The sequence below is a fragment of the Pipra filicauda genome, unplaced genomic scaffold, assembly GCF_003945595.2.
Source record: "Pipra filicauda isolate LSUMZ 115617 unplaced genomic scaffold, ASM394559v2 scaffold498_size1627759_pilon, whole genome shotgun sequence".
NCBI lineage: Eukaryota > Metazoa > Chordata > Aves > Passeriformes > Pipridae > Pipra > Pipra filicauda.
The window spans coordinates 21,661-45,406 of record NW_024104640.1 but is presented as its reverse complement, the minus strand read 5'-3'; the positions used below and the strand labels follow the sequence as shown (position 1 = coordinate 45,406).

The window sequence follows — 23,746 nt, the reverse complement described above, 5'->3', positions numbered from 1 at the left end:
AGATCTTGCAGAGCTGTGTGGACACAATCCTGTGCCATGTGCTGTGGGATGGCCCTGCTGGAGCAGGGAGGTGGGACCAGATGAGCCACTGTGGGCCCTTCCAACCTGAACCATTCTGGGATTCTGTAACCTCATTTGAAACAAAAATTAGATTCCTCCACTGTACCGGCTTGTTTACCCCTTTCATCTGAAGGCCAGTGCCTCCTCTTACCTCCTGATGAACCAAGCAGGTGAACACACCAGGCTCCATCCCCGGCCCCTCGCGTGTCTCTGCACTGACCCACACACTCAGCAGCAGCTGTGCAGGGTCCTGGCTCTGTGCTCACATCTCACCCTTAACCTGGGGAAGGCTGTAGAGGAAGTGTTGGCTGCATGATTCCACTAAAGGCTGACTGAGTTTGCTGTCAGAAATGGTAAGTGGTTTGATATGGTGTTCCCCAAGAATTGATAACAGGACTAGTGTTATCCTATAGCATAACTTCTGCATTGGTTGTTAATCAGAGTATGCTTCTGTGTCTGAGAGGGGTTGAAGTTAGGGAAATGCAGTATCCCCTATACATCTTGAGTTTAGTTAAGTGTTTGGTATAGGGAAGAGGAGAATTATGGAAGAGTACAAGAACTTCAAGGTGGAATATCACTGGGAATTGGATATAGCAGTAGTGCTATGAATTGGCCCATAGTTTTTCTGTGCCCCTTTTCTCCTGTGGAAATTTTCCTAGGGATTTTAAAGCAATTTGGTTTTGTCTTGTGAAATATTAGGCAGATAAATACTGCAGAAGTTAAGTGGCCAGATATTGTGATGAAAAATGAGTAGATAAATATAAGTAAGGGTAACCTCCAGATAATATATTTCATTATGACAGATAATGGATTTTTAAAAAATTAATTAATTTGTTTTGATGTTACAAAAAAGTTTGAATCCCTTGCTCAGGAAAATGGCGTGATGTGTTTTTGTAGCATTTTCTGTCTCATAAATGGAAAATTCCAAGACCTATCACAGAAATACATTTGTAATATAATCATAGAATCACAGAATGGTTTGGGTTGGAAGGAAACCTAAAGATCATCTCGTTCCACCCCCTAGTGGGCAGGGACACTTTCCACTAGCCCAGGTTTCTCCAAGCCCTGTCCAACCTGGCCTTGGACACTTCCAGGGATGGGGCAGCCACAGCTTCTCTGGGCAACCTGTGCCAGGGCCTCCCCACCCTCACAGCTAATTCCTTCCCACAATCCTGTCTAACGCTGCCCTCTGGCACTGGGAAGCCATTCCCCCTTGTCCTGTCCCTCCATCCCTTGTCCCCAGTCCCTCTCCAGCTCTCCTGGAGCCCCTTTAGGCCCTGGAAGGGGCTCTCAGTTCTCCCTGGAGCCTTCTCTTCTCCAGGTGAACCCCCCCAGCTCTCCCAGCCTGGCTCCAGAGCAGAGGGGCTCCAGCCCTGGCAGCAGCTCTGTGGCCTCCTCTGGACTCTCTCCAGCAGCTCCACGTCCTCCCTGTGCTGTTCCCCAGGGCTGGGGCAGCTCTGCAGGGGGGTCTCAGCTGAGGGGGCAGAGGGGCAGAATCCCCCCTGCCCTGCTGCCCACGCTGTGGGATCAGCCCAGGGCACGGGGGTTCTGGGTGCCAGTGCCCACAGCTGGGACACATTGAGCTTGTCAACCCATGTGTTACTACACTGAGCTTTTACACTGCACCTCTGAAAAAGAGGAAAGTTTGTTATAAAATGTCATTGTTCTTGTTTTGTTTGTTCTAGTGTTACGAAAATTAAATACTGGGGAAGATGTGAGCCCATGAACTCTTCAGTTTCCAAATGACCTTTCTGTTGGATATCCTTTTTATTGGATATGGCACAACATGTTATTTGAAAATAATAAGGTAAAAATTAATATGAGACTTCTGTGGTTTTACATGCCACATTTTTAAACCAATTAGGATATTAATATTGATTAATTTTGGTTTATTTTTTCTATGCATAGTTTTTAAAAGGTGTGCTTATTTCTACCTACTTTTACCAACAAAAGACAAATCATATAACTAGTTGCTTATGGTCATCTGTCCCAGTCCTAATCTTCTTGAAGTCAATACCGTTGGTGAGTTCAACAATATTGAGAACGGGACTGATTCTGTTGGCAGCTGAGAAGAGGATTGGTTCTACTTGAGGATGAGTCAACTAAGGTATGAAGCATAAGCTAGATTTCAAACACAAGCCTTTTGACATGTTTTGTTGTCTGATTCCAAGTTCCTCACTGTGTCAGTGTTATCATTACTGTTATCATTACTGCTGATAAACCAGCCTGACCTTTGCATGTGGATTTTTGTCTGGGTTCCAGTATTTTTGTAATATTCTTACCCAGTCATGGATGCTAACTTGCTATCTGTTGCAAACCTTTTGTGTCTTATTCTAATTAATATTCACTTACCATGAGTTGGAGAAGAATGTTTGCTCTTTGAATTTTCAGTCAATCGAGCAAGAAGATTGAAAAAAACCCAGTCTAGCAGTGGTGTTCGATGTGACACAATATTTAAAGGTATATGACAGATAATAAACCACCAGGGTGCGTGAACTCATTCAACACTGAAATCCTTAACTGTTTTAAAATAAAACTGACTTTTCAGTAATTTTCTAGAGGAGGTTGTTACACAAGCACAGGGGAACACACCTGGAATATGACAAGTGGTATCATTTTGTTTATCCATACCACTCTCCTCACGTAAGAATACTATATTTCCTTGGCCGCCCGCTGCGTGTGGGTTTCCCCTTTCCGCCCGTGCCTTTTCTTTACTGCCCAACCCCCCCTCAAGGTGTCCTTGTGTCGTTTTACTTCCCCTCCCCTTCCGCCGCTCCCTCGATGTTTAACTCGCCGTGTTTCTGTTCTCTGGCCTCCCGCCCTGCGGCCCTGGGCCGGCGCTGCCCTGCCCCACCTTCCCGCCTTTGACCCCCCCCCGACGGGGCGCCCTTCTTCCTTCCCCCGCTTTCTGGCCGTCCTCCTGGCGCTCTCTCCTGCTTTCTACCAGAAACTTATTGCTTCGCTAGGGTTCAAAACACTTTCAGAATCCCCATGAGTGCACCTAAACTGGGAGGGCTTGGTTGTTTCCGTGTGTTTGCTGACAGGATCAGCCTTGTGGTGCTCCTAAAGCCAGCAAGCATTCAGCATTTCATGTTGTCTTCTGGAGGCTTGCAGAGGCATGTATTCCTGTGGGAGCTCTCCAGAAGTAGGGTCAGGATAAACTATTGGTGCAAATAATACTTTCCAAGGCTGAAATGTCTGGATAGTTTCAGTGTTCCGATTACTTAAATTATATTTGCAGTAAATGAGTTTCTGCTCATGAAATAGATGTAATAATATCAGGACCTAGAAAGGATGAAAAAGTAGATATTTAATAACCTGAGTTCTCTTGAAGAGTAGCATTGTGGGGTTTTTCTTTGCAGAAACTGGCTAACTACTGACAGAGTGGTTTTAGACCCTTCTACATGCTCAGGATGTAAAGCAGCGCTGCCCTCATAAATGCACATCTTTAACAGCAATTTGAAGTGTTGAAAGACTAGCAAAAAGAGAGATTAGCTAAAAACATAAATACCCCAAATGTATTCAATTACTTTCAATGACAGTGATTCAAACAGGAGCTCTGAGAACGGTGACTTTGCTGCATAGAGGGGTGGGGTTGTGCCAAGGCAGCTTTAATGCTGCTTCACTTCACCGTGATCTTGTATTAGTTAAGTTTAAAATTGTGTTCCCTGGCAAACCATAAAAGATTTCAAAAGTATTAGACACCCACTTTTGTGCTGGAATTTAATATGCAACTTTTTATTGGAAAATAATCGTTCTTGTCTGGCGAAATCCACCATGCAATATTTCTGTTAGTAGGCATAATGCAATAAAGACAGGGAGGGCTATTTATCACTACAAATTTTGAGGATTTCAGGATTCTTTTTATTATTTTAATATATTTCTTTGGTATTAAATCAGAAAAATGATAAATTACACCTGTCGAGGCTGTTTTTCCTTTTTCCCAGAAAATGATGTACAACCTAATTTCACTGGTCATTTTGGCTTTTAAAGATATGTATTTTTTTCCTATTAAAAACTCTACCAATAGGGGTTTTTTTTAATAATAATACTGAAGTACTTTTTATTTCAAACATATGAAGTAGTTTATAACTACTTCCTGGCATTGCAAACTTTGGCCTTTTCACATTATATTAGGATTTTTTTAAAAGGCATTAAATATATGTTGCTTTGAAAGAAATAGTGTATTGTTAAGAAGCTAGATCCAGTGGATCAATTTTCAGTATTTGAAATAGATTAAATTGTGGCTAGCCTGAAAGGTTACAACAATAATTTATTTCATTTCAGTACTTCCCTGTACATAATCAGCTTTTACACAGTCTTAGAAACCAGTATTTTTCTTTTTTTAAGTGTATAATCATCTTTTTCTAAAGGATAATATAGAATTAAAAGCAAAACATAATTTCAGCAACTGCAATATATAACAGGAAAAAAAGAAGAAAAACCATAAGAAGGTATCAACAACAAATGATTGGGGCTGGTGTCATGGTTTACATTGCTTTCACAATTATTCCAGGTTTGCATATTTCGAAATGTATTAGTCCAATCTGATTTCAAAGCTCAGTTATTTGAATTATAAATCATTATGTCCCTCCTAGCTGATCAGTTGTGAAATATCTTTGAATTCATTTGCATAATGGAATATGTTAGTCGTTCCTTTATGTCTGTGAAGCCACAGTGCTCCCTCATACATGTTTAGTTCTTTCTACTAATTAACTTTTCCTCTGTATATTTTTGTAGCAAAATAAATAGAGTTTCATTATCATTTTGTACAGTAACTTGGGATAAAATACTTTTAGTCTCTCAAACATTCTTAATCCTTGTCTTTGTTAGCCTTGTGTTACAAAAGGCTCTGCCTTGTAACAGGGCAGGGAGCCAACTATGTAGCTGTGCAATATAAAACCACGTAATGCCATGTCGGATGTTATGGATTGACAAGAGAAACAACTCTCAAAACTTGATTAGGAGATTTTCCAATAGAAGGCAGCTATAAAATCTGCTCTTACATTTTTACCTGTTTAAAAAGAATTTAATCTACTTAAAATGAAAAGGGAAAATGTTTATTCCCATAAAAGTTATTGAACTCTAGTCAGTGATGTGCAGGAATGGCAGAGTGAAGCAAGCACTCAGAAAAAAGCCCCAGTAACAATGGTAAGTGTTGTGGGTATTTATGAAGTCTGTGTGTACAGGACTGCAGGAACACATCCTGGGTGTTGCTTATGAGCTCATCAGTGCCAGCAACATTGCTCAGTGAACTACTGAGTCCTGTGTTTGTAGCATTCATTGTAGAATATACAAGCCCGTAAGTAATTTCTTCATTTGGTGCCTTCCATGCTTAGGAATATTTCTGAAGTTTTGAAGTTTGAGTTTTTCTATGGCATTTCTGAGAAAGTGCACTGATGTACTGGGATATTGCAAAACCTTTTATATCCCCATTTTAGAGATGCAGAACTGAGACAGTGGAGTTTAACTGAGTTTCTGTAAGTCATACAGTGATTTCATGTCAAATGAAGGAGAAGCAGGAGTCAGAAAATCCCAGCCATTGTTTTGGCCACTCTCGTGCTCCTGTTTTGCAAACGTGGCTCGCAGCAGTCGCTGCTTCAGTGCAGAAACTCTCAAAGGTGCCAGCATGGCTCTTTTTGCAAGACACAGGATTATCACCTGTATCCAGCCCCAGATGCTTGAATCATGTGAGACAGGGAATGTGTGTGTGTACTCATGCTGTTAAGAGATGTCGTAATTCACAGAGCTAGGAAAGGATTTGAATTGTAGGAACAGGTCTGAACCATCTGATTTAAGGGCTTCTATAAAAGAGTTTTTGCAAACTCAACTTTTTATTTAATATGATTTCTTGTGCTTTTAAAAAGAAACCTTAAGAAAAGTATTATTTTGTCATATATAAGTACCTAGAAGATGTGATCTGCAGAATTACTGCAGTCCAGGAGATACACTGCTCCTGCAGTATCAGTGTGCAGCTCCCTGGGTCCTTGGTATCTGGGCAGGTGCAGACACACTGGAGCTCATCTTGCTCGACCAGGGCCAGGAGCTTTGACCAGGGGTCAGGTACCTTGGCTGATCAATGCAAAGTACCCAGCAGCCCCTCCCCAGGGCCCGTGGGTAGTGGTGTGGTGGCTGAGGCCAGGTGAGGCTGCAGTTACCTGGGCTGTCACCAGTTAGCCAGCTGTGCAGTGGAAGATTTCAGTTCATGCGTAGCAGGAGTCAGTTAATTTGCTTTCTGCTTTATCAAGTTTGAGAAACTGGAGTTTCTGTGGAAATGCTCATTGATACATCCAAAATTCTCAGCTGTACCCTCTTGGTATGGACTTTGCTATGGCTCTGAGACTGTATGCTTGTAGGAGATTTCCATTCAGGTCTTACATGTCTGAAAATACTTTCAAAGAATCACAGAATTGTTAGGGTTGGAAGGGACCTCTGGAGATCCAACTCTGCTGCTGAGGCCAGGTCACCTGGAGCAAGTGTCATAGGAGCATGTCCAGGTGGTTTTGGAATGTCTCCAGAGAGAAGACTCCATGACCTCCCTGAACAGCCTGTTCCAGTGCTCTGCCACCCTCAATGTAAATAAGTTCTTCCTCATATTGAGATGAAACTTCTTGTGTTTTAGTTTATGGCTGTTGTTCCTCGTCCTGTCTCTGGGCACCACTGAAGAGTCTGGCACCATTCTCTGACACCCACCTTGTAGATATTTATATGCATTGATGAGATCCCCTCTGTTTTCTTTTCTCCACACTTAACAGGCCCAGCTCCCACAGTCTATCCCCATCATAGAGATGCTCCAGACCCCTCCATTATCTTTGTGGCCTCCTCTGGATGCTCTCCAGGAGCTCCGTGTCTCTCTTGTCCTGAGGAGCCCAGAACTGGAGGCAGCACTGCAGATGTGCCTCCCCTGAACACAGAGGCAGGATCCCCTCCCTGACCTGCTGCCAATGCTCTTCCTGATACCCCCAGGATCCCATCAGCCCTCCTGGTCACAAGAGCACACTGCCAGCTCACAATCAACCTGTCATCCACCAAGACCCCCAGGTCTTTCTTCTCAGAGCCGCTCTCTAGTAGGTCAGTCCCCAACCTGTACTGCTACCTGGGGTTGTTCCTCCCCAGCTGCAGGACCTGCACCTGCCCTTGTGTATTCATGCTGTTACTTTTCAGTCTGTGTTTGGCCCAGCCACACGCGAGAGTCTGTTCTTTTCCTGCCAAGTTATGTGAAAACAAGCACCGAAAAACGAGAACATCGTCCTTGAAGGAAGCATCTTGTATAAACTGAAGTTAATTGGGGCCTCACTATTGGCTGACGGCCCTCCAAGGACACTTGAAGGAGAAAGGGAAGAGGAGGAGGATGAAGTAATCCCCCAGACTCATTTAGGCCCCGAGGCATAGCATGAGGGCACAGAGACATTCCAGAGTACCCACGCGTGCGAGAAGAGGCACCACTTACATCACGGGGGGGAGGGACTGGCTGGGCAGTGCTGGCCACACCTGCCCAGGTAGACATCACAGGTTAATTGTATAAAAAGCAGAGAGCTCTTGCTGGGAGCGAACTCAGGCTTCACGTGGAGGACAACGATGCCTTGGCAGGAACGCCCGTTACCATGTGAGCTGCTGATGCACTGGGGATGCAGCTTCTGCTATGGGGAATTCTAAGCATGCTGGGGTCGGTAAGACAACCTCATAAGTAACACTTGAGTGAGTGGGGGGTTGCCCTGGGGGCTTGTTTCCCTTCTCTTTCCTGTCTCTTGTTTTCTTGTTTTGTTGGTTACTTGTTTGTAATAAATATTGTTTTGTTGAACTTTCAACAGTGTACTGGTTTCCGTTCGACAATCTCCCTGTTACACCTTGTTGAACCTCATTAGGTTTCTCTCTGCCCAGTTCTCCAGCCTATCAAGGTCCCACTGAAAGGCAGCACAGCCTTCAGGTGCATCAGCCACTCCCCCAGTTTTGTATCATCACCAAACTTGCTGAGAGGCCATTCTATCCCTCCATCCAGGTCCTTGATAGACAAGCTGAATAAGGCTGGGCCCAGTATTGCTCCCTGGGGAACCCCACTGACTACAGGCCTCCAACCAGATTCTGCTCTGCTGATCCCAAGCCTCTGAGTTCTGCCATTCAGCCAGTTCTTGATCCACCCCACTGTCCATTCATCCAACCCACATTTCCTGAGCTTACCTGTGAAGATGTTATGGGAGGCAGTGTCAAAAGCCTTGCTGACTTGAGGAAGACAACATCCACTGCTCTACCTTAACTTTGGTTAAGTGTTTAGCATAGCTTAGTATGCATGAGATGTATTTTTATCTGTTGTAACTGAAACAAATTGTGGTTTTCGATGGGTCTAGAGGATCACACGTGTGACTTTGAGGCTGTTACCTCAGGGCTGCAGCAGTGCCATTGCCAAGTACCAATCAGCTCCAACGCAGGCACCTGCAAAACCACTTTTTTTATGTGCTGATGACATGGATCTGTCTGAGGAACAAACACCATTTATTATCCAAAACTTTCTGTGTCTTTGTAAAAGTCATTTAGTTCATTTGTCTCTTCTGTGATTAGAACATATGCTGTGAAAAGTAATTGCTTTCATTAATAACAGATTATAGTCTAAAATGTTCTAAAGAATATCTGTATTACATGTATTTGTAGATGAACTTCAAATATTATTTTAATGTACTGTTTCAGGATTTTTTTCTCACTAAAAGTTCCTGAAAGTTTTCCCAGCCTGCCTGTGTAATTATAATGCTGCAAGGCTGCTTTTCCTTAACACCTGCTACGTACAGTCTCCTGAAAAAGCTTGTGAAAATAGACAGTGAAATCTATGCTTCAGAATCACACAGTAAGTTTTCTTACTATGTTAAAAAGTGTGTGTAGTAAATTTTGTAGAACACTTAACTTTTCCTACACTCATTTTTTGACAGAGGAAGCACTTCCCTTTCCTGGATGTCAGTGAGGATTTGAGCCTCAGTGACCCGAGGTGCTGGACAGTGTTCCACACTGGCTCACTCAGCTTCTCCTGGACTTAGGTAAGGTCATCTCCCATGTCCCTGAGGTACCTCACTGCCTTGTGTAGTGCTGTGAATTTTTTGGGTTATTAAACCAATCAAACAGCAGTTTATTTGTACAGTAAATATGTTACAGTTGGTATTTAAATCACTGCCTATTGACTCCTGAGATTTATGGCATTGAGCAGCAACACTGTATTTGGTGCCTTCTGTTTGAAGAAATAAGCATCATGAGTTTATTTTTTGTATTGTCTTAAAAGTTTACAACATGAAGTGCCTGAGTGTTTTGCATTTCCAGGCGACATACTGACCAGGCCAGAACCTCCCAGCTTCTGCCAGAAGGTTTTTTATTTCACTTCTTTGTGCAAGTTCCCAATACACAAAGATCTTCAGAGTTTTAATAAGCATTGACCAGAGTTTGGCAGTACAGGGAGCAGCACTTAAACTTGCACTTGGGGTTACCTTTTGAGTTGTCCTTTACGAATGAGAGAGGTTAGCAGGTGTAAAAACAGTGCATGCTTTAGTAGCTCGATGTGATGAACTTAGTCCAGGTACTGCCCTTGGTCCCCAGAGCTTTGCCTGCCTGGTTAGAGTTCTGTTGTCCAAACAGAGAAGGCTGGGCTTGGCAAAATGAGCACCCAGACAAATCCTGTCTTAAAGAAGCTGATAGTCAAGACACTCATAAGCCAGCAGTGATTGTTCCTGCTCTTGCTGATCATGAGTGCCTGTCCCATCTACTGCTGAACCCTGCTGGAAACAGGGAATTCCAAGGCAAAATGGAGCCACATTGGTCAGTGTTTCCCGAACGAATGCACCTGTGAGCTGGACCTGGGTTTCCTTGCAGCTAAACTGCTTTCAGTACTGGCTCAGATTTGTATAACATAGGCATATTTATAATATAAAATGGGCTGTGCATGAAGGTTCAGTAATTTTTCCTACAGGGGAAAAAGAGATTTGGTAAAAACAACATCACAGGCATTAAAAATTACTTCTCAAAGTAGAAGCTGGATAAATGGATGTCAGACAAAATGCAGACTGGCTATAAGCTGACAAAGGCCATTGTGATTCCTCTGGATTAACAGCTCCCCAAGATCTGGAAAAAGCATACATCAGTCCTGTGGCTGTTGTCCTTCGAGTTCCTACTGGAGTAAATGTGTTTGGGTTTAAACTGACAGAAAAGCACAGCTAGAGATACAAACAGGTAGAAGTTGTGGTTTAGAATCCAAATTTTAAAAATAAGGTGTACACAAACTGTCCTTTCTGTGTGCTTGTGCAAGCATTAAATCACAGTGTTCTTACCTTGTGATTCAAAAGGTACTTTCAAATCATGAAAACTGGCATTTTTAGACAAAAAAGCATCGTACTAATTGTCTTCTCTGGGCTTTGTATGTGGGTTGTTGTTTTTTTTTTCAAATTAAATGAAGAGATTTATATAAAATCCTTTTATATGAGTGATAAATAATTTACATGGAAACAAAACTAAGATTAATTTTTATTGTTGGGGGTTGTTTTAAGTAATTATGCAGAAGCATTTTTGGAGATTAGTCGAATACAGTAAATTGAGAATATTTCCATTTTAAGTTAGGTGCTGTCAGTGTGACTGGCAAAATTTAATTTTAGTGGGAAAGAATGGTAATATCTGGATGCCACATCCATGGAAGTGTCCATGGCCATTTTGGGTGGGCCTTGGAGCAACTTGGTCTGGTCGTGATCGTATGATTCTATGATATTGATATTTGCTTCAAAATGCACTTTGATTTGTGTTGAGTTACTTAAACCTCATATGAATAAGAATAAGAATTTGAATTCCTTGTGTGTCCCAGGTTGTGTTTTTAATATTTTTGTGGCATTTAGAATTGCATAATTTTGTCCAAGATCCTTAGTCCAAGATGTTTTGTGTGAAGTGTACAGAAAAAAAACCTAATAGAACAACATTGGTAAATTTATGTTTAAATAATTAATAAATTTTAGTCACTTTTTTCTCTGCACTACCAAAAGAAGTGGATGTAAACTGTAGGAAATACCTCCAGGAGCTTACAAGCTTACAACAATTTACCATGGGAGGTTTGTTTAGGATAGTTTCTTCCTTTCCTTACTAATACTGTGCTGTTCAGGTGCTGTGATGTGGCTTGTTCAGGAGTGAAAAAGAAATGTATAGGCAGTAATTTGTGTTAGTTTTCTAAAACTTCCACATTATTTTATTAATAGGACAATACTATAGAGGATCCTAATTGTATATTCTTTCTCCCCTGCCTACACTGAAATTTAAAACAGACCTAGCACATTAAACTTTCCCTTACCCAATTCCCAAAACTAGCTGGTTTGGCATTAAAGTGTTGGTCACAATCAGCATTGGACATGCTGGTAGTTCTTTGGTTTTCTCAGCTGTTTGATAAAGTATGGTTGAGATTCTGCCTTGGGAAGGAATCATCTTGAATTTGGATGTGGACACCTTCTTCCAAAGGTATGCAGCACTCTAGAAGAGGTGGAGTGTGACTTTTCCTGTCCTGGGACAGTTCATGTTTCTCCTGAGAACTCTGTAAATGGCATCTGAGCCCTGGTCCTGCACAGGGCAGGATCCAGATGGCTCCTGTTAGTCTGTACTCTGGCACAGGACAACACCACCATGGGACTCTTTCTAAATGATTGGGCCTTATTTATTTTTTTTTTCTGAGGAAAATCTGGTAAGCAATTAAAGGGAGAAAAGCATCAGGAAATGCAATGCACATAGAAACAGGAGTGTAAGAGGAAGCTGATGCTGGTTGAGCAGAGATGGGGAGCACAGAAACTAATGGTATATTGGAACTGCCTGAGGAGCTGGATTGGCAAAGGGAGGAGATGGAAACAAAAAGCTGGATTGGAAGAAGACACAAGGATCCAGAATGCCAAATAAAAATACTGACTCCAGTTGAAAGGAGCAGAGGAAACAGGCAAAGATGGAAAGGAATGGATTTCCCAAGTCCACCAGACCCTTTGCTGCTCCACAGTAGCTTTGAAATTCAGCACAAAGCCCCTCACCCTCTTGGGTTTGCTGCAGGTGCAGGTCACAGATTTGGGCAGATCCTTCATTAGTTTAAGAAAGCTCTTGGGCATAGATGGCGCTTTGAAGGCTCCGTGGCTGAGCTGACAGTGCAGCAGCAGGAAGTTACTGAATGTATTTCCTTTGCTTTTAAAAAAATCTGGAAAGCCCTTTATTAGAGGGGAGCAGTTCAGGTCACAGAGCCAGGTATTCAGGACTGAGGAAATGCCAGAGTTGGGACTGTCACTGCAACTGTCCTCTCCATTGTAAATATTGACATTGTTACGAGGCAGTATTAATTGCAGGATCACAATTATATCTCTCAGAGGATGTTTGACTCTTTCAATTCAGAAGATGTGTCATTCCAGCTTCATGAAAAGCCACTGAGTATTTTGATTTTTTTTTTTCTGTGTTATTGCCTGGCTTTGTCAGTCCCCTTTGCTTTCTGTCGTGACTGTTTGTTCTTCTTGGCATTTTTTCTTCTTGGCTTTTTCTGTCATTCTTACTTCCCACTGGTGACTGGTGACTGGTGACTGGGTGACTGGTTTGGTCTGAGCAGCATTCCTAAAAATAAGGGGCTGGAATTAGATCTGTTCTAAGTGTGGAAATCAAACTGTAAAGCTTACACCAACTTTGCACAACCAGTTTAACACACAAAAGCTTCCTCCTAACCTCACTTGCAACTTAGTTTCCCAGACTTTGCCAATGAAGAGAGGAGGGAAAGAAGCCCTATAGCGAAGAGCTCTTTAAAGAACATAAATTAAATTCCTACTCTGAATTAGTCTCACGGGGAATCAGCCTGTGAGAGGCAGGCTGCCCTCATTAGGGCCTAAAGATAAGTAGTGTGAGGACGGATCCTCATGCAAATTGCCATTTCTAAAGAGTCGTTGTTCATGGTTACTGATTCAGTTTCATGACAAAGCACAATCAATCCAGACTTCTAGGATATCTTTCAGCTGTCTAACAAACACGATCTCTTTTGCCCTACTCACTCTTTTTTCTTTTATCCTAAATTCACACCTTCTGACCAAATGAGGCAAGTGTCATATGAATGACCCCAGCACAGTCTGGATTCATTTCCAGGGCAGCTTCATTGTGTACACCAGATAGGTAAGAGGCAGGAAAAACAGCATATGAGCATAAAAGATTGTGATTTAAATATCATACTCAAACTACACATGTGGAAAAGCCTAATTTATTATTGTAGTTTTAAATTTACCATTTTCTAACTGTTGAGTCTTGACTTTCCTACGTGAATGTTCTTGTAGGGCAGTGAATAAATGTTGTCAGGTTAACAGAGGAAACAGAAATATGGAAAGGAGAAAGGTGTGAAATGCAGAGACAAGCAAGTCTCAGACACAAGTTGTTTGGAATCAACAATTTGTGTTCTTTGTTTATAGCTCAGTAAAAATACATTATACCTCAGGTTTTTGTTCCTGCAGGTCACCTGAAGTTCCTGGGATGTCAGTGAGATTTCTCTGTGGAAGCCTCGGAGCCTGACCCTTCTGAAGAAGTGTGAAGATGATGTGTGTGATGCTTTTGCTGGTTTCTTTTGGTTTCTTTTCCTGTAGGTGAAGATGGGTATGAGTTTGAGAACTTCATGCTCCCCCTCTAAGTTTCATTTGAAAGTGTGACTCAGATACTCAACAGTAGTGTTGAACAAAAAAAAGCAAAAGGTAGGGTTTTTTCAAGTATAGGGGAAGAAATTATTGATGGGAAAAAATAATAGTGAGGCAAGGATTCAGCAACAAGTCTGGCAGCTTTTCTGTTAGTCTCCCTTGACTGTACATACCTGTATACTTATATACATATGGACTTATATACATATATACCTGTGTACATGTATCTAATTAGGAAGGTAGACAGTAGAGATACAAGGGCTATGAATACTATTCTAAATAAACTTTGTACAAAGATTTTATAAGGACCTTGAGATTTTCCAGTGCTTTGCAGATCAAATGACCCCATTTGAAGCTCATTTATTAACAAAGGGACAAATTTTTCTTCAGTGATAGCTTATCTGTTCCATATCTAATATTCCCCTTTGCCACGCAAGTATCCTGTTTGTGTATATTAACATATTTATTTGGGGGTATGAGAAGACATGTAACACAATTGATAAAACACTACTGCTTTAAAGTATTTTTTTTTTCAAACAAGAATTTATTATATAAATCAAGACTTTATTAAATGGCTGGGCATATATGTATAAATAGGAACGGGCCTTGAAGTATGGCACCCTTAAACTGAACAAAGTGATTAGGATAACTGATAGCTAAATAAGGTTTTTATGTGCCTGTGGGAGCCATATTAGGATTGATTTGACAAGGCAGTTCAGCTGTGGCAACAGTCATAACATCTAACACAACATTATGTTTTATTAGTAAAATCCTTAAGTGTAGCAAGCTGTTTGTGTCAAAACAACAGTATATTTTAGGGAAGAAAAAGACTTACTAGATAGAAGCTGCATCATCAGGAATGATAATGTATTAGAGCACTATTGCATTAAAGAGATCCCCTTCTGCCACCACTGAATCAGTAGTTAACAGTGCTCACTGGAGTGCTCACTTCAGCTGCACGGGGTCGTCTTGAGGAAACCCTAACAATAATTTTTAATTTGCTGTTTTAAAATATAATGGCAGCTTAAATACTGCATCATCAAATTTATCCATTTTTTTCACAAGAAAATAAACAGATATGCTCAAAGTATTTGGCAAATCATTTGGCTGCGGTACATCACTGACATTACTCAAAGATGCACATTTCACAGTCATCACTTGAATTAAGCTAATATTTTTCTTAAAATAGTACTAAGGGTTATTTCAATAATTATTTACTTTTGGTTTCCTTCTTTGTTGTTGCTTTATGTGTTCAATAGTAATCACTTTTTATTTATAAAATAGACTCAGTTCGTCTATCTTCAATCCATCTCTCATGTGTTCAAGTTATAAATCCTAAAAATTAGAACAAAGAGGTCATTTGGTAGCATTACCCTTTCTGGAGGAAACTGGATTCCTCTCTGTGTGAGGATTCAATTTATTAAAATAATTTTACCATTGCCCTGTCTGGATTGCTTGAAACTTTCTTAGTAGAGAAATTTTAATGGAGTGCCAGTGATATATTCCTAAACTAGCAAGTTCTTAACGACCCTGGAAAGTGACTGCTTGATTACACTTTAACGGTATTTGCAAATAAAATCACAAGTAATTAAGGGGAAATCTCCAGGCTTTTGAGCAAGTTTGATGCATGATAACTGCCTGATTCAGCTTCATCTAGAGTAATGCTGTGTAGACAAGAGCTACTGAGATCAATAGCAACATAATGATAGTGGCAGAATTAAGTGAGTAACCTGAGAACTGTGTCTTCAAAATGCATGCAGCTGCCACCAGCCAGGGCCACACAGTGCACTCCTGCTTCCGTCCTAAATGTTCATCAAAAGACGCCCTGCAGGAAAATGGAGTTAGATGCTCTTTATTGCTGATCGTGTCTCTTGCCACATTTATCAGGGAAATTGGATTAGCAGTTGGCAGCTGCAGGTAGACAAGGTTCTGCAGTGATTAAATATGCAGCTTGGCTGCATTTGTTGTGACAGACCTTTAGTAAATTCTACTGTAAGCACCATCTGTCTAATTTGTATAAAGAAAACTTGGTGCTTTAAGCTACTGATAAAGAACTAAATCTGTTGCTTTATCATAAACAAAACTTTTGCTCTAAATTACCTTAAACACAATTTATTAGGTTAAAGCTATTTTTCTATCATAATGAATAAATAATACATGCAAAAGTGCTTTCAGGTACTTCATTTTCCACGTACTGAAAAACAAAAACAGTTCAGTTCTTCAATAAAATGCTTAGTATTACAATCCATGGGGAGATGACACTGTTAAAATATCACTATGAAAATGGTCCAGGACTGCCAAACTCGTTTAATTTGTGGGTTTTACTAGGACTTTCTAACTGGGTAGGTGATTTTTTAGCTTTTTAATATTTCTGAAATACACCACTGAAAAACAACTGTAACAAGGGAACTCTTTCTTTTTAAAATATATCTGTAATCATTACATCTGCATACAAAGCATATGTTTAGGTTTCTTTTCCAGAGAGATCAAATGTGATTGAGGATGGCTGAAGTAATTATGTGTGTATGTGTGTTGCTTTCCTCTTTTCTTATTCCTTTTTTTTTTTTACTACTTCCTTCTTCTCATTTTTGTATTAATAGAAAGAATTTCCAGTAGTAAAACAATGCCTAATTTTCTCCTAAGAATATCCAGGTTTCTCTTGACAATGTGGTTAAGCAATCTATTGCCTGGGCAGCTGGAATCTCAGTAGTACTTTGTTTATAGTTGTGACATCATCACATTTGCTAGAAATGCCTGGGAAAAGGATCTGAAGAAAAAGCAGTTAAATAGCAACTTGCTATCTTTAGCTGGTTTGTAGAAACTCCATGCTGTTAAATTATTTAAAATCCTTGATTTTCAGCTTGCACACATTAAAAGTTTTCACACTAAGTGCCAAATGTTGCAAACAGCACTTTAACAGAATGATTTTGCTTTGATCCCTGTAGCAGTTCCTGAATAATTTATCACAGGTTATTGCCTTAATTCTGGAGAGGGATAGAGCAATAAAGGCAGATGAAAACACTCCAGTTGAAACACCTTGGGGCCTGCTCATTCCTCTGACACGGCTCTTTTGTTGGAACTATTTAGAGGTTATTAAGATGTGTCTCCAGAATTAAGAGTATGCTGTAAGGATGAAGACAGCCATCTTAATTCTAAAGACAAAGCACAATGACCCTTCACCTTTTTTTTCCTTTGTTGTTATTATATAGTAGAATTATGAGGGTAATATTATAGCTGCACCCAGTAGTGCCACTATGGTTAAGGGTCTGTCAGACTTTCCATTACGAGCCCCATTTTGGGGGTGGGGGGCGTGAGGAGGCTCCTCTGTTTTAGATTGTGTTAGTCAGATGCTTGGCACATGTTGGCAAATTATAGGGGATTTTCTGTAGATACTTAAATCTTCAGCTCCTTTCCTTTGAAAAAATCCATTGAAAAATGTTATTCTGGACTTTGAAACAAAATACTTGAATTTATTTTTAAAAGGGCTTTGTTGTAATTAAATCTTAAGTAAACCTATCACTGACATTCAGGGAAGGATATTTCAAAAATTAAATCTGAACAAAATTCCTTCATTATCAAGAAAAGCAGTGTATAAACCCCCATGCTCCTGACAAGCTTCTCTTGCTGTTTTTCTTGTATTTACTGTTCTTCACTTCTCATCTCACTCATTTGGCTGTTGCTGGTTGTGCCATTCCCTGTCCCGTTGCCCCAGGAAGGGCTGGGGGGCAGCTGGGAAGGACACAGTAGCTTCTTGTATTCTTCACTTTGCTGGTGAGTCTGCAAGGCACTCCAGATGCCACAGGATGACACACAAAAAGTAGATGTATAAGTGTATAATGTTGTTTGTCATTAATAAATTTTATGCACGTAAGTGCTATTTGATTATTCTTAATGGACTAAAACTAGATTGTCTTAGGGTTTTAGGGGGAAGGTTCTTGCTAACTGTGACCTAAGCAAGCATGGAATCTAGGGTGATTTTTGCTTCTATTAGAGTTTAAGGATATTTTTACCAGTGACTTAAATGGATCAGGACTTATTCAGGATTCTAGAGGCTATTCAGTAGGCTATTTGTCTGGCACCGACTGTGGCAGTGTTATTTTACACAGTTGAGGTCTGATGGATCCCATCTAAACCACTGGTTTGCTGGGGTTTTACAGGACAAGAATATTATGGTGCCTTGTAAATTGAGGTAATTTATTAAGAATAGTGTGGGTTAAGAATGGTACGGGCTTTTTAATAACACCGTCTGAATTTAAGTAGTAGAAAAACCAAGAAATGTAGTTGATATAGTAGCTGGTCTCCTTTCTTTAGAGTTTGAGGTCCAATGGTGTCTGAAGTTGCCTGGTGTTTTTGTAGCTTCTCAGAAATCTGGTTTAAAGAAAGTTGCACATCTACTTTTATTATTAGTTTTTAAAGTCTCACAACCAAACTGTTTCTTTTTCACTCTTATTTGCAAAAGAGTGTTTTCTTGCAACTAGTTTTTTTTATGAAGATAGAATAAGCGTGTTGGAGGAATATGGATTAGGGTGGTTGTCCTTTTCTAATCCACATTCTAAGCCACACTAGGATGGGGAGCTCTTTCTCCCTGAGCACATGCTCAAGCAAAGGCAAGTTCATGTCTTGCCAGGGGCCGTAGCTCCCCTTCTCCCAGCTCCAGACCTCCTCTGTCCAACCTTGCTTATCTCCTTTTTTGTGGCTGGAGTGAGCAAAGGAACCAAAATCAGTCTGGAATATTTCCACTCCCTTGTATCTGTTGCTGCATCTCTGCCATGAGAGAGAAGTATCAAGTGTTGCTTCTGAGTTCTTTTAATTCTTTATGTTTTGGCCACCTTGTCTGCTAAAGTTATTTTCTGTGTGGACAAAGCAGCACACCCACCAAGTATGAAAATACAGATGAGTATGAAGTTACAATTTTATATTGCATCTTCTCAGTATTGAACACTTCCTCTCTAGTGATTTCAGAGTCCCATTAAAGTTAATGAGAGTTGAGACCTCTGAGCATCTTTGCAAGTTCAGGCCATTTCAATGCACAACAGAAACGAAATGCAAATATTAAAATACTCCCAGCTATCTCACTAGTGTTTGCTAGAGAACTCAGTTTGTCCTGGGATAAATCTATATGTGTGCCACCCAATTCAGCTGGACTGAATATGTGAATCTTACCTTCTGTATTTCTCAACACTATAAATATTACAGTGTTAGCACCACATGGGAGTACATTATTGAAAACTCTGGGTTTAAAGAGAGAACTCCTTACTGGTTTTTTTGCCATGGTTCTATGATTATTTTTTTCCAGACTGCAGAACTGTGTCCTTTTATTGTGAAAAGAAGTACAAACCCCACCTGCAACACATGGATAAAATTCATTAAAACTGATGAGTTGTCAAAAAGAATATTTAGGTCTGAGTAAATTGAAAAGTTTGTTTATGTTGTTAAAATATTTTTCATTCACTAGTGTTTCTTATTGATGTCTATTAATCATCCTGAAAACGTCCTGTTAGTAGGGGCTAATTGTCTATGCATACAGTGTTGACTGCATTTGAGCTGGAAGGACTCTGAAGCCACACTTCAGTCATTAAAAGGGAAAAAAATGCTTCTCAGAACTAATGTTAACACAGATAGATTTGCATAGTCTTCTCTAAACAAAGTGGTTTTTTGAAGAAACCTAACTTGGAAAATTACTTTAAAAAAACCGAACAGAACAACAAAAGGTAAGTTAAAATAACAGTACAATGGGAGTCCTAGTGCAGCCTTAATTGTAGCTTGTTTTGAGTATCAGTTAGTCTTACACCTCATTCAAAATATTACAAGCTTAAATTAACATTTTATTGTTATTATTACTTTAAATATATTAATACAGGAAGCACTTTTAAACATTAATACATTGTATTCATATATTATATTTTCATATGCGTTATTCATTATGAAAGCATATCCAATAATCCAAAGCATTTCCTAAGCATTTTGCCAGTGTTAGCACTGGAAAACTTGTATAAATCGTTTGTCCAAGGATCTTTGTGGTTTTTTTCTAAGAAAAAAAAAAAAGGTTTGAGCGAGACATTTAAACTAATGAATCAAAATCAGCTCTGTGGTCATCATTGGCTGATTATTACCCCATCTGCTGCGTGCTAACGTGAAAATCAATTACCGTGTCTCTCCCCACTGGCAGCGTATGCTGGCGGGCCCGCGGGCTCGCCCTGGCTGAGCACAAAGAGCAGCTCCTCCCCTGCTCCCGGGACGTGTCCTTTGTGCCCGCACAATGCCCGCTCTGTGCACGCAGGGATGCCAGGCCCCTCGCATTAGTTTAATAGTGTGGCACAGTGGGGAAGAGGAAACAAAGCTAAATGAACTAATGTGTAATCAGCTAAAATTACAGCACAACGGACACCGTGCAGTTAACTGGGAAGGACCACGCAGAGGTCACTTTTCTGTTGTGTTACACTGCTAATCTAGCAAATGTATCCAAGGAGGTTTCTTTCCTTCATAATTCCCTAATGTTTTCATAAAAAGAAAAAAAAAGCCATGTCTTTAATTCCAAACACAATGTACCTACATTTGGTTTAACATCAGAAGTGCTTAAAAAATACTATACAAGTGCTATCTGGGGAGATTTCTTTCTCTGGTATGAATCATGTCTTTAATTTAGTCAGTTACTTTCTATTTATGTCAGCTCTATTAATATCACAACACTTGCAGTCATCTTAATCCAGAAGAAAACAGACATCTGAAAACAAAACCAAAATCTTTACATTGTAGTTTTCTTCAATAGGTAATGATAATGAACTCCGTTTGCTTTAAATATTGTATACATTTTTAAGCTGACACATATAACAATACTCCTGGGTATTTTCTTAACACTACAGAGAAATGTTTTGTATTTTTAAGAAAACGGTGGCTGTAGTTCTCTGTCAGGCACACAGTCATATTGGTAATAAACTGCTGAAGTACACATTGTGAAAATTTTTGTTTTATAATTTAGATCTCACAAAACTATAAAAATTAATTATGTGTTTGTTTTATGGACAGAAAAAATAACATTCAAGAACAATTAGTTTTAGTTTTAGTTTTAGTCCATTAAGAATAATCAAATAGCACTTATGTGCATAAAATTTATTAATGACAAGCAATTGCATACTTTACAAGAAATCAAGCTTTTAAAAATCTTTTTGTTTTAAGTCAATTATGAAGCTCTACTGTTCACTAATAATCTTCCTGATTAAGAAAGAGAAATGCAATTGCAACTAGGAAATTGCGCTTTCAGGACTGAAAGGCTGAACAGCAAAGCCATCCTCGGGTGGTGGGGAGTAGGATCCTGATGACCATTCAGAAAAGCCCTATTAAAGACCTTCACAAGCCTTCGGTGATTCTATCTGTGTGCAGGCTCAGCTTGCAGAAAGTAAGTCCAAAACAGAAAGCAGTGTAATCTTTATTTCTCCTAAAATCCGTGGAAAGCATCCCTTATTTTCAGCTTTAGAGGACTAAAGGGAAAAAAACCCCCCCACCACCAAACCACTCAAGTCCTGAAGCCAGGCTGTGAATTAGCATCTCATTTTCTAGTGGGCACCACTGGGTACATTTAACTTTGTTAGTACTGTTCGTGCTTGTGTTACCCTAAAACTTAATAAAACAGGAAGATGTGCAAAAGGAGATCAGTGCTGCTTCCATTTCAAATTGGTTTTACTTTGTTTTTCCTAGTACAACACGAGTGTTGTTTTCCTGTGCAGAACTGCAGATCTCCAGCTGTGGGAGGAGCAGCAGAGACTTACCTCCTCTCCATTTGAAAAAAATAGATGCATCCACGGAGGTGGCTTTTTAGAGAAGGGTGCAGGATATATAATCCTCCGGACCCTCTCCTGATTTCTTTTTATTTATTCCTTCAATTTTATGAATTAAGTTTACTTCAAATAAAGAAAAACAGCCTCCAACTTTTGGATTTCATTATTATATATTTGCAATAAAGATAGATTGAAATGTAGCTTTGTGTGGAATTCAAAGCTCAGGCCTTCTCAGTTCCTTTTCCCTTGTACAGATTCAAAATCTTTTCTTCCTCACTTTTGGCTGTAAAGGATAAGTGCATGTTTCTGATCAGTGGATTTCTCCTCATTTGGATGAGTCCAGCTGCATCCAGGTATTGATCCCAAGCATTACAGCAGAATGAGCTGCTATAATCACAACTCTTATTTACTGTAGATAAAGACAGAAAGGTAAACGGGAGGGGAAGGGAGGATCAGGTGCCAGTTCTATCATATCTAGTTTAAATACCCTTTGATTAACACATTTCTTTTTTAGTTTCAAATATATAATCAGAAAATGGTTTTAATAGCAAAGAAAAGCTGTTTTACAAAGATGTTTTATTCTATTATGTTTGGGGCCCTAGTATTTCAATATTGAAAATGGCAAATACAGAATATTAGCGAAAATAAATCCATTTAGTTATATTTGTTAAATAAATAAATAATACTAAGAGGCAAGGGATAAAAAGTCAAGCTTTTAATATAAGATGATGTTTATTCTGTATTGAATACTGTCAGAAATAGTCACTTGTAAATCATTGGTAGAAGAATGTCTTGATAAACTTTTCAAGTGATTGCAGGAAATATTTTGGGTTTTAGGCCTGTCCATAACAAAACAAATTACACTGGGTAATCTCTCACCTGATCGCAGCACTTAGGATTTAAGCTTTGTCCAGTAGATGGCAAAAATGAGCAGAAATAATTTCTTTGATGTCCTTTTGGTCCAGGGCAGGGAGAGGGGAGGCACGGGGGACACTGCTGTATCTTGTATTTTACCATTATGATTGAGTTATGGCTCGTGGTTTAGAGGTGTGTTGTCAGGTATGCTGGAGCTGTGCTGCATTGCCAAGTGGGGCTGGTTTGTAGCAGCCTTGCTTATACTAATTGAGTTTCTCCAGCAAATCAGGCTCCTTGGAAAAAGGCCAAAGGCTTTTCATAATTGTATTGACAAGAAAATGAATATGATAAATGGTGTTCATTCAGCTGAGACAAGATTTATAGTTTTCCTCTGGCAAGGGATGAAGAGAAAATATTTATAATAATAGTAAAATTTGTTTTAAAGTTGTATTAGGTGATATCTCAAAAGACTTCATTAAAATATTTCCAAATACTTTAAGCAGCTTCAGGTGTTACGTGTAGCATCTTCCCAAAGTATCTGGTAATGAACGATGAAAAAAAAAACCCATCACACAAACAAACAAAAGAAAACAAAACAAAAAACCCAAACCCCTGGATATGAAAGTCATTTATTCTTCCTGAAATATTGATATGTCAAGCTGTCAATGACGCTTGCATTACCACAGCTTGGGAAAGTTTATTTGCCTTTTGTGTGCGGAACATGTGGACTCTGGAGTTTGTAGGTCAGTCCTGAGCGAGCAGGTGTGGCCTGGAAAACTCTGAGTACCCACTGGTATAGAGTCAAAACCTCTTTTTCCCTGACAGTGGTGCTTCTCCTTACATATTTTATTCTGCTATTTACTGCCAGGCTGCCTGGATAAGATGTTGATTGTTTAATCCAGTTTTTCCATACTAATACCAGACTGCAGTCAGAGGTCCACGTGTCCATGGAGATTTCAATTGTGAGTTCAGGGTAATATCCACCTTTTTGTTCCTTTCATTTAGTGTTTCTTATAGTTAGATGGTAACCCATAGGCAATCTTTTCCTGTGTTCCTCCCAGCTGATTCTTAGTATTTAATGATTTCTGTTGTCTGTAAAAGAAAAAGGTTGCAATAAGAAAATGGGTTGCAAGAATTAAATTATTAGGTTTACTCAGAGTTGCAGTCAGCTCAATAGCACCTGATATCTGTGGGTGAGTGTATGAAACTGCCTATAGAAAATATCTGTCTATAGACATACAGACACTGAGCTCAGAGAAAAGTGGGGTTTCATCTAGTGGTCATTTAAAAGTTCCAGTTGACCTAGGTATTGGGTTGGCTGATCCTGTGCTGCTCTAGGTGTGGATCACGAGAATAAGCAATAAAATCTTTTTGCCAAACTACCAGTGTTACATATTTGTCCAAATTCATATCGTA

General features: G+C 39.8%; 1 long non-coding RNA gene across 4 annotated transcripts in view; it reads left to right on the top strand.

Moving 5' to 3' along the window:
- The window catches only part of LOC113989356, a 105,828-nt gene extending 82,999 nt beyond the window's left edge, over positions 1–22,829 (top strand). For 2 of the 4 annotated variants that reach the window (XR_005565563.1, XR_005565564.1), the window contains 5 exons: positions 1,746–1,867; positions 1,969–2,167; positions 8,743–8,896; positions 8,979–9,083; positions 13,524–22,829. This is a non-coding gene — a long non-coding RNA (uncharacterized LOC113989356). The remainder of the gene's footprint in view (positions 1–1,745; positions 1,868–1,968; positions 2,168–8,742; positions 8,897–8,978; positions 9,084–13,523) is intronic. The other 2 variants (XR_005565566.1, XR_005565565.1) reach the window with 2 other exon arrangements.
- The last annotated feature ends 917 nt before the right edge of the window (positions 22,830–23,746 follow it).